The sequence below is a fragment of the Orycteropus afer genome, unplaced genomic scaffold (genome assembly GCF_000298275.1).
Source record: "Orycteropus afer afer isolate SDZICR_OR568_19922 unplaced genomic scaffold, OryAfe1.0 scaffold00099, whole genome shotgun sequence".
Taxonomy (NCBI): Eukaryota; Metazoa; Chordata; class Mammalia; order Tubulidentata; family Orycteropodidae; genus Orycteropus; species Orycteropus afer.
In genome coordinates, this window is record NW_006921686.1 from 4,408,768 (window position 1) to 4,417,291 (window position 8,524).

Consider the following 8,524-nt stretch of genomic DNA (forward strand, 5'->3'; position numbering starts at 1 on the left):
TTGACTGCTAACCAGAAGGCTGGCGGTTCAAATCCACCAGCCACTCCTCAGAAGGAAGGTTGGGCAATCTACTTCTGTAGTGATACTGCCTTGGAAACCCAAGGAGGACTCGTTATGAGTCTGACCCAACTCGAGGGCAATGGGTTTTTTAGCCTAGATCATTGAAGGATTGTTAAAGGTCAAAGACTACAGCCTTCAGGATGGGTTACACACCTCTACATAAAGAAAACAAAACTCCTAGCAACTGGACCAATAAGCAACCTCATGACAAACAAGGAAAAGATTGACGTCAGGGATTTCATTTTACTTGAATCCACAATCAATGCCCATGGAAGTGGCAGTCAAGAAATTAAACGATGTATTGCATTGGGCAAATCTGCTGCAAAAGGCCTCTTTGAAGTGTTAGAAAGCAAAGATATTACCTTGAGGACCAAGGTGAGCCTGACCCAAGCCATTATTTTCAATTGCCTTGTATATTAGCATGCAAAAGTTGGGCAACAAATAAGGAAGACCAAAGAATTGAAGCCTTTGAATTATGATGTTGGCCAAGTATATTGAATGTACCATGGACTGCCAGAAGAATCAACAAATCTGTCTGGAAGAACAGCCAAAATTCTCCTTAGAAGTGAGGATGATGAGGCTTTGTCTCACATACCATGTAATCAGGAGGGACCAGGCCCTGGAGGAGTATAGAAAAATCCTCAGTGAGATGGGAATGACAAGAGTGGCTGCAACAATGGGCTCCAACATAGTCATGGCTGTGAGGATGACCCAGGACCAGTGTTTGCTTGTATTGTATGCAGCCCTACAAGTCCTAAGGGAGCTCTGGTGGTGCAGTGCCTAAAGCATCTCATTGTTAACCAGAAGGCTGATGGGTCACACCTACCAGCTGCTCCCTGGAAGGAAGGCTGGGCTCACTTAAGAGTCAGATCCAACTCAACAGTGTTGTATTGTGTTTTAAGTCCTAACCCACCTAACAACAGTCTAGAACAACCCATTGTTGTTTGCAGGAGAAAGATGTGGCAATCTGCTTCCACAGCACAGCCTTGGAAACCCTGTGGTGCAGTTCTACTCTGTCCTCTAGGGGTGCTGTGAGTCAGAATCGACTCCACCGCAGTGGGTTTGGTTTGGGCTTTGCCTCTGTGAAGATCGTCAGCCTTGGAAACCCTATGGTGCAGTTCCACCTTGTCCTCTAGGGGAGCTGTGGGTTAGAATCAACTCTACAGTGGTATGGGTGTGGTTTGGGCTTTGCTTCCGTCAAGATCACAGCCTTGGAAACCCTGTGGGGCAGTTCTACTCTGTCCTCTAGGGGCGCTGTGAGTCGGAATGGAGTTGACGGCCCACAACAATCTTTCAGAAGTAGAGATCACCAGGCCTTTCATCTGCAGGTAGATTTGAACCGCCAATGTTTGGGTATGTAGCCAAGAGCAAGTGAATAATATTGCTGATGGTATTCGTGATGGCACAGGTTCAATTCTCCAAAGTGACAGGCTGTGTGAACTGGGGTATGATACTATCTATTTCTAAACCTCAGTTTTCCAGGCTATTAAATGCTGGTGGAGGAATTGGTGAACGCTAGTGTGTTAGCTCAACGAAGACAGGGATTTCTGTCATTTTAGCCACTGTGCATCCCCAGTTCCTAGGACAGTGCTTGGAACCCAGTAGACACGCAACAAAACAGTTGAGTGAACACATAGGTCCCTGCAGTTCCATTAAAGACCAGCAGGTGTCGCACCAGCCCCATCAGCCCCATCCGGATAAGGGGACCTCCCATAAGCCGGGCTAAATCAGATCTAACAAGAATTCGCTCACTCCTCTGCAGGAGAGGAATTAGGATTTTTCAAGGAAGGGGCTTATGAGTGCCGAATTATGAGTCTCTCCTCATAAAAAACTAACTTGTCACTTTAAAAAAAAAGGGAGTTTCTGGCCCTTTAACAGCTAGAGACCTGTGGGCAGGGACCCGTCGTGCCGCTTCCCAGAATGCTCGGCGCTATGCAAATAAGGATGGTTAAAAGAGAGAAAGATTCATGCCTACTGAGGCAGAGGCAATACTTTAAAAATTATATATTTCTTGGTATGTATGTAGGACGAATTTATAGGTGCTAAAATAAACAATCCCTCTAACAAAATTTTTATTAACCATAACTCTAAAAAGTCAAGATTTCTTGAGCTTTATATAACCGAGAAGAAGCCGCAATCATTTGCCCGGATGATCCTCAGTGGTCTGGGGTGCAGGCTTCAAACCTGTAGCTGTTTAGCGACAGAGTGGTTCAATTCCACCTTTCGGGCGGAGTTAGCTTTTCGCTTTTTCTTTTTTCCTTCCGTTAAGTAGATATGGAATGGTCACACCTTGGGTCGGATACCAGGAGAGGTAGCTCTATGCCTGGCATTTGAAAAAGTGGTTTTCTATCTCGCAATTTCCCCTACCGCCTCGTGGGTCTCCTTACCTGTGGTGGTCTTCTTTTTCGCGAATTACCAAAGACGACTCCCAGAGGTGAAAAACTCGTAGACACTCATTCCCAGGATGTTTAAAGTCTGGGACTTATCCCAAATTCTCCCTTTCAACCGCTCACTCATTCACACAGTCATTTCCTCACTCGTGTATTAACCACGCGTGCGAGTATGCACTCATTCGTTCCTTCCTTCATTCATTCAAACTAGGACAGGGGGCAGACTTTCCCCCGTTATCCGCAGTTTCGCTTTCCGTGGTTTCACTTACCTGCGGTCAACTGCTGTCTGAAAATATGAAATGGAAAATTCCAGAGATAAACAATACATTTTAAATTGCCGCCAGTTTGAGTGGCGATGACACATGAGCCGTCCCGGCTGGGGCTCGTCCGGGCGTGAGTCACCCCTGGGTCCGGCGCATCCACGCTGTACACACGACAGCCCTTGAGTCACTTAACCGTCTCGATTGTCGCAGCATCGCAGGGATCGTGATCAAGTAACCTTTATTTTGCTTAAGGATTGTTCTATTTTATTATTAGTTATTGTTGTTAACTTCTAATTTATATATTAAACTTTATCAGGTCTAGGGAAAAAACTATGTATGGGGTTGGATGCTGGTTTCAGGCTTCGTAGACCCCACGGAGAAGGGGGAGGCTACTATATTCGCCAAGGCGTTCTGGTGACACAGTGGTAAAGTCATCCGGCTGGGCTGCCGCTCGGTGGGAGAAAGCTGAGGCGGTCAGCTTCCCCGAAGATTGACAGCCTTGGAAACCCTATGGGGCAGTTCCAGTCTGTCCTCTAGGGGCGCTGTGAGTAGAAATCGACTTGATTCCCATGTTGTTGTTGTTAGGTGTCCTCTAGTGGGATTTGATTCACAGTGAACCCCTCCTTGGGTGTCCGAGGCGGTATCACTACGGAAGTAGATTGCCCAACCTGCCTTCCGAGGAGTGGCTGGTGGGTTTGAACTGTCAGCCTTCTGGTTAGCAGTCACCAGAGCTCCCGAGCTGCCTCATAGGGTTTCCAAAGCTGTAAATCTTTTTGTTGTTGTTGTTGTGTGATTTTTATTGTGATTTGGGTAACAGTTTAAAGAGCAAATTCATTTTCCTTACAACACTTCATACTCATTTTGTTTCATGAAACTGACTGCAGTTCTGTACAGTGTGACAGCTCTCTTCCCACCTCCTCCCTGTGGTTACTTCTTCCTGGGTCCTTCCCTTCCATGCACTCCACCCCCTCAGCTGTCCCCCTGTGCAAACACTACCCTTCTGTTCTCCCACAATCGATCACTCCAAGGAGTCTATCCACCTGATATAAATGTTCACCCCAGATGTCTGTCTATTGTTTGGCTGGAAGCCACGGGACTGAGTTCAGTTCCAGACCTGAAGGGGAACCAGGGATCATAGTCTCAGGGGTCTCACCAGGCTCTATCAGACCAGCAAACCTGGTCTTTTTCTCAAGGCTGTAAATCTTTGGGGAAGCACACTGCAACATCTTTCTCTGTGGGGCCACTGGTGGGTTTGAACTGCCAACCTTTAGGTTAACGGTCAAGTGCTTAACCTCTGAGCTACCAGGATTCCTTTTAGCCAGGAGAAAGGGGTAGAATATTCCAGGCTGGGTATCAGGGTGGTCCCAGTAATGGTGATGGGATAGTAATGTCCACTCGCTTCACTCAGCCCTGGCACAAGCTCACAGGCTCCTCACCGCAGCCCCATTCTACAAATGAGGAAACAGAGGCTCAGAGACGTGCAGTGACTGGTCCAAAGTCACCCAGCTTTAGTAGGCTTCCAGTCCCAGGCCTTTTTCTTTAATACTGCCCTGTAGTACCTTCATGAGCTAGCTACCTCACTGAGTCCTCTCCGTCCTGCCTCCTGAACCTCTGTCTGTGTTATGGATTTAATTGTGTTCCTCAAAAATGTTCATTGTATTCTAACCCCTGCACTTCTGGTTTGACAAATCAAAGGGGAGTGGTGCCACATTCATCATCACAAAGAATGTACCAAGTTCTATCCTAAAGCACAATGCTGTCAGTGATAGGATAATATCCATATGCCGGCAAGGAAGACGCATTAATACTACTATTATTCAAATTTATGCACCAACCACTGAAGCCAAAGATTTTTACCAACTTCTGCAGTCTGAAATTGACCAAACATGCAACCAAGATGTATTGATTATTGCTGGTGGGTTCGAACTGCCAACCTTTAGGTTGGAATGCAAAAGTTGGAAACAAAGAAGAAACACCAGTAGTTGGAAAATATGGTCTTGGTGAAAGAAATGACTGTGGAGATTGCATGGTAGAATTTTGCAAGACCAACGATTTATTCACTGCAGATACCTTTTCTCAACAACACAAACAGTGGCTATGCACGTGGACTTCGCCAGACAGAGTGCACAGGAATCAGACTGACTACATGTGTGGAAAAAGGCAAAGGAGAAGTTCAATTATCTTCAGCCAAAACAAGGCCAGGAGCTGACTGTGGAACAGACCACTAACTGTTCAAATACAAGTTCAAGTTGAAGCTGAAGACAATTCAAACAAGTCCACGAAAGCCAAATATGACCTTGATTATATCCTCCTAAATTTAGAGACCAGAATAGATTTGATACATTGAACATCAATGACCAAAAACCAGAAGAATTGTGGGATGACTTCAAGAGCATCGTCCATGAAGAAAGCAAGAGGTCATGAAAAAGACAGGAAAGGGAGAAAAGACCAAAATGGATGTCAGAAGAGACTCTGAAACTTGCCCTTGAAGAGTAGATAAAGCAAATGGAAGAAATGACAGGACAAAAGAGTCAAAAAGAAGATTTCAAAGAGCAGCTCGAGAAGACAAAGTCAATTACTATAATTAAATGTGTAAAGACCTAGAGTTAGAAAACCAATAGGGAAGAACATGCTCAGCATTTCTCAAGCTGAAAGAATGAGGGAAAAATTTAAGCCTTGAGTTGCAGTATTGAAAGATTCCATGGGCAATATGTTGAATGATGCAGGAAACATCAAAAGAAGAACTGGTCAATGTTCATCCATTTCATGGGGTGGCATATGATCAAGAACCAATGGTGCTGAAGGAAGAAGTTGAAGCTGCCCTGAAGGAATGGGGAAGAATGAGGCTCTAGGAATTGACGATACCATCAATTGAGATACTCACTGAGATACTTCAACCAATAGATGCCACGCTGGAGGCACTCTCTTGGTTATGCCAAGAGATTTGGAAGACAGCTACTGGCCAACTGACTGGAAGAGATCCGTTTTTGTACCCATTCCAAAGAAAGGTGACCCCACAGAATGTGGAAATTATTGAACAATATAATTGATTTCACACGCATCTAAAATCTAAAATCTTACTGAAGGTAATTCAGAAACAGTATACAACAGTATATTGACAGAGAACTTGCAGAAACGCAAGCTGTATTCAGAAGAGGACGTGGATTAAGGGATATCATAGTAGATGTCAAATAGATCTTGGGTGAAATCAAAGAATACCAGAAAGATGTTTACTTGTGTTTTATTGACTATGCAAAGGCATTTGATTGTGTGGATCATAACAAATTATGGGTAACATTGAGAAGAGTGGGAATTCCAGAAAACTTAATAGTACTCATGAGGAACCTGTACATAGACCAGGATGCTAGCGTTCAAACAGAACAAGGGGATAGATACTGCATGGTTTAAAATCGGAAAGGGAGTGCATCAGAGTTGGGTCCTTTCACCATACTTATTCAATCTGTATGCTGAGCAAATAATCCGAGAAGCTGGACTATATGAAGAAGAACGTGGCATCAGGATTGGAGGAAGACTCATTAACAACCTGCAATACACTGACGACACAACTTTGCTTGATGAAAGTGAGGATGACTTGAAGCACTTACTGACGAAGATTGACTACAGTCTTCAGTATGGATTACATCTCAATATAAAGAAAACAAAAATCTTCACAACTGGACCAATAAGCTGCATCACGATAAATGGAGAAAATGTTGAAGTTGTCAAAGACTTCATATTACTTGGTTCCACAATCAACACCAGTGGAAGCAACAGTCAAAACATCAGACAACGTATTGCACTGGGAAAATCTGCTGCAAAAGACCTCTTTAAAGTGCTGAAGACCAAAGATACTTCCTTGAAGACTAAGGCTCACCCAATCCAAGCCATGGTATTTTCAATTGACTCATATGCATGCGAGAGCTGAACAATGAATAAGGAAGACTGAAGAAGAGTTGATGCCTTTGAGTTATAGTGTTGGTGGAGAATACGGAAGGTGCCATGGACTGCTAAAAGAACGAACAAATCTGTCCTGGAAGAAGTGCAGCCAGAATGCTCCTTGGAAGTGAGAATGGCCAGAGTTTGTCTCACCTACTTTGGTCATGTTGTCAGAAGGGACCATTCCCTGGAGAAGGATGTCATGCTTGGTAAAGTGGAGGGTCAGTGAAAAAGGGGAAGGCCCTCAAGGAGATGGATTGACACAGTGGCTGCAACGATGGGCTTGGGTATAGCAGGGATTGTGAGTCTGATGCAGGAGCAGGCAGGGTTTCGTTCTGCTGGACACGGGCTCATTGGAGTTGGAGATGGCTCAGCAGCACCTAACAATACTTGTGGTTATAATCTCATTGGGGAATGTGTTTTCTTTCTTGTGATAATTAAATTATCACAAAGAACAAATCTATCTTGGGAGAAGTACAGTCAGAACATTCCTTAGAAGCTACAATGACTAGACTATGCCTCTCACACTTTGCTCTCAGGAGGGGCCAGTCCCTGGAGAAGCACATGGTGCTGGTAAAGTGGAGGTTCATCAAGAAAGTGATAGACTGTCAATGACATGGATTGACACAGTGGCCGCCACAGTGGACTCAAACACAGGAAGGACTGTGAGAGTGACGCAGAGCCCAGCAGTGCTCAGTTCTGTTGTATGTAGGGTCACTGTGGTAGCTAAGGTTGTGTGTCAACTTGGCTGGGCCTGGTTTTGAGTGGCTGGGCACAGTATGATTGTTCCCCATGGTGGGATCAACTCCATGGTGGAATCTGCTGCAGGAAGCTCAGTAGCTGCTTTAGGGATGTGACCTGCTTCCAGTGCATAAGGAGAAGCTCTGGGAACGGTCTGCAGCTTTCTGGCATGCTTGGGTCCTGCATGTAGCCAAGTCTTCATTTAGCAGCCTGACATACTCTGCTGATCTTGGGACTTTTTCTGGACTTGAATTTGTGGCCTGTCATGTTGTCTGGTAATATTGGGATTGTGCTCTTTTACTTACCGACCTCGGGTTTGTCAGCCTCAGCAGCCAGCAGCTGCCTGAGTTAAGAGAAGCCTCCAGCTTCAGTGGGCCGGGAGCGGGAGGCAGAGCTGAAACCCAAGGTGGAGGGGCTTTCATCCAGCCCCTAGAGCCTGGCACTTTGACCTTGGACTTCTAGCCTCCTAGACTGTAACAATTGGAACATGGAATGTACGAAGTATGAATCTAGGAAAGTTGTGAGTTGTCAAGAATGAAAATGAATGCATAATGATTAATATCCTAGGCTTTAGTGAGATAAAATGGACCTGTTTTGATCATTTTGAATCAGACAACCATATGATCTACCATGCTAGGAATGACACATTGAAGAGGAATGGCATGGCATTCATCATCACAAAGGATGTTTCAAGATCTGTCCTGAAGTACAATGCTGCCAGTGATAGGATACTATTCATACATCTACATGGAAGGCCAGTTAATATTACTGTTATTCAAATTTATGCACCAACCACCAAAGCCAAAGATGAGGAAATTGAAGATTTTTACCAACTTCTGCAGTCTGAAATTGACTGAACATACAATGAAGATGTGTTAATTATCACTGGTGACTGGAATGCAAAAGCTGGAAACAAAGAAGAATCACTGGTAGTTGGAAAATATGGCGTTGGTGATAGAAATAATGCTGGAGATTGCATGATAGAATTTTGCAAGACCAATGACTTATACATTGCAAACACCTTTTCCCAACAACACAAATGGTGGCTATACACATGGACTTCACCAGATGGAGTACACAGGAATCAGATTGACTACATCTGTGGCAAGAGGTGATGGAGAAGCTCAATATCTT

The 8,524-nt window shown here is 44.6% G+C and overlaps 1 non-coding gene across 1 annotated transcript; it reads left to right on the forward strand.

Annotated features, from left to right (window-relative positions):
* Positions 1-2,203: 2,203 nt before the first annotated feature.
* TRNASTOP-UCA lies at positions 2,204-2,290 on the forward strand. Its single transcript has one exon. It is a non-coding gene; the product is annotated as a tRNA-Sec (tRNA).
* Positions 2,291-8,524: the final 6,234 nt, after the last annotated feature.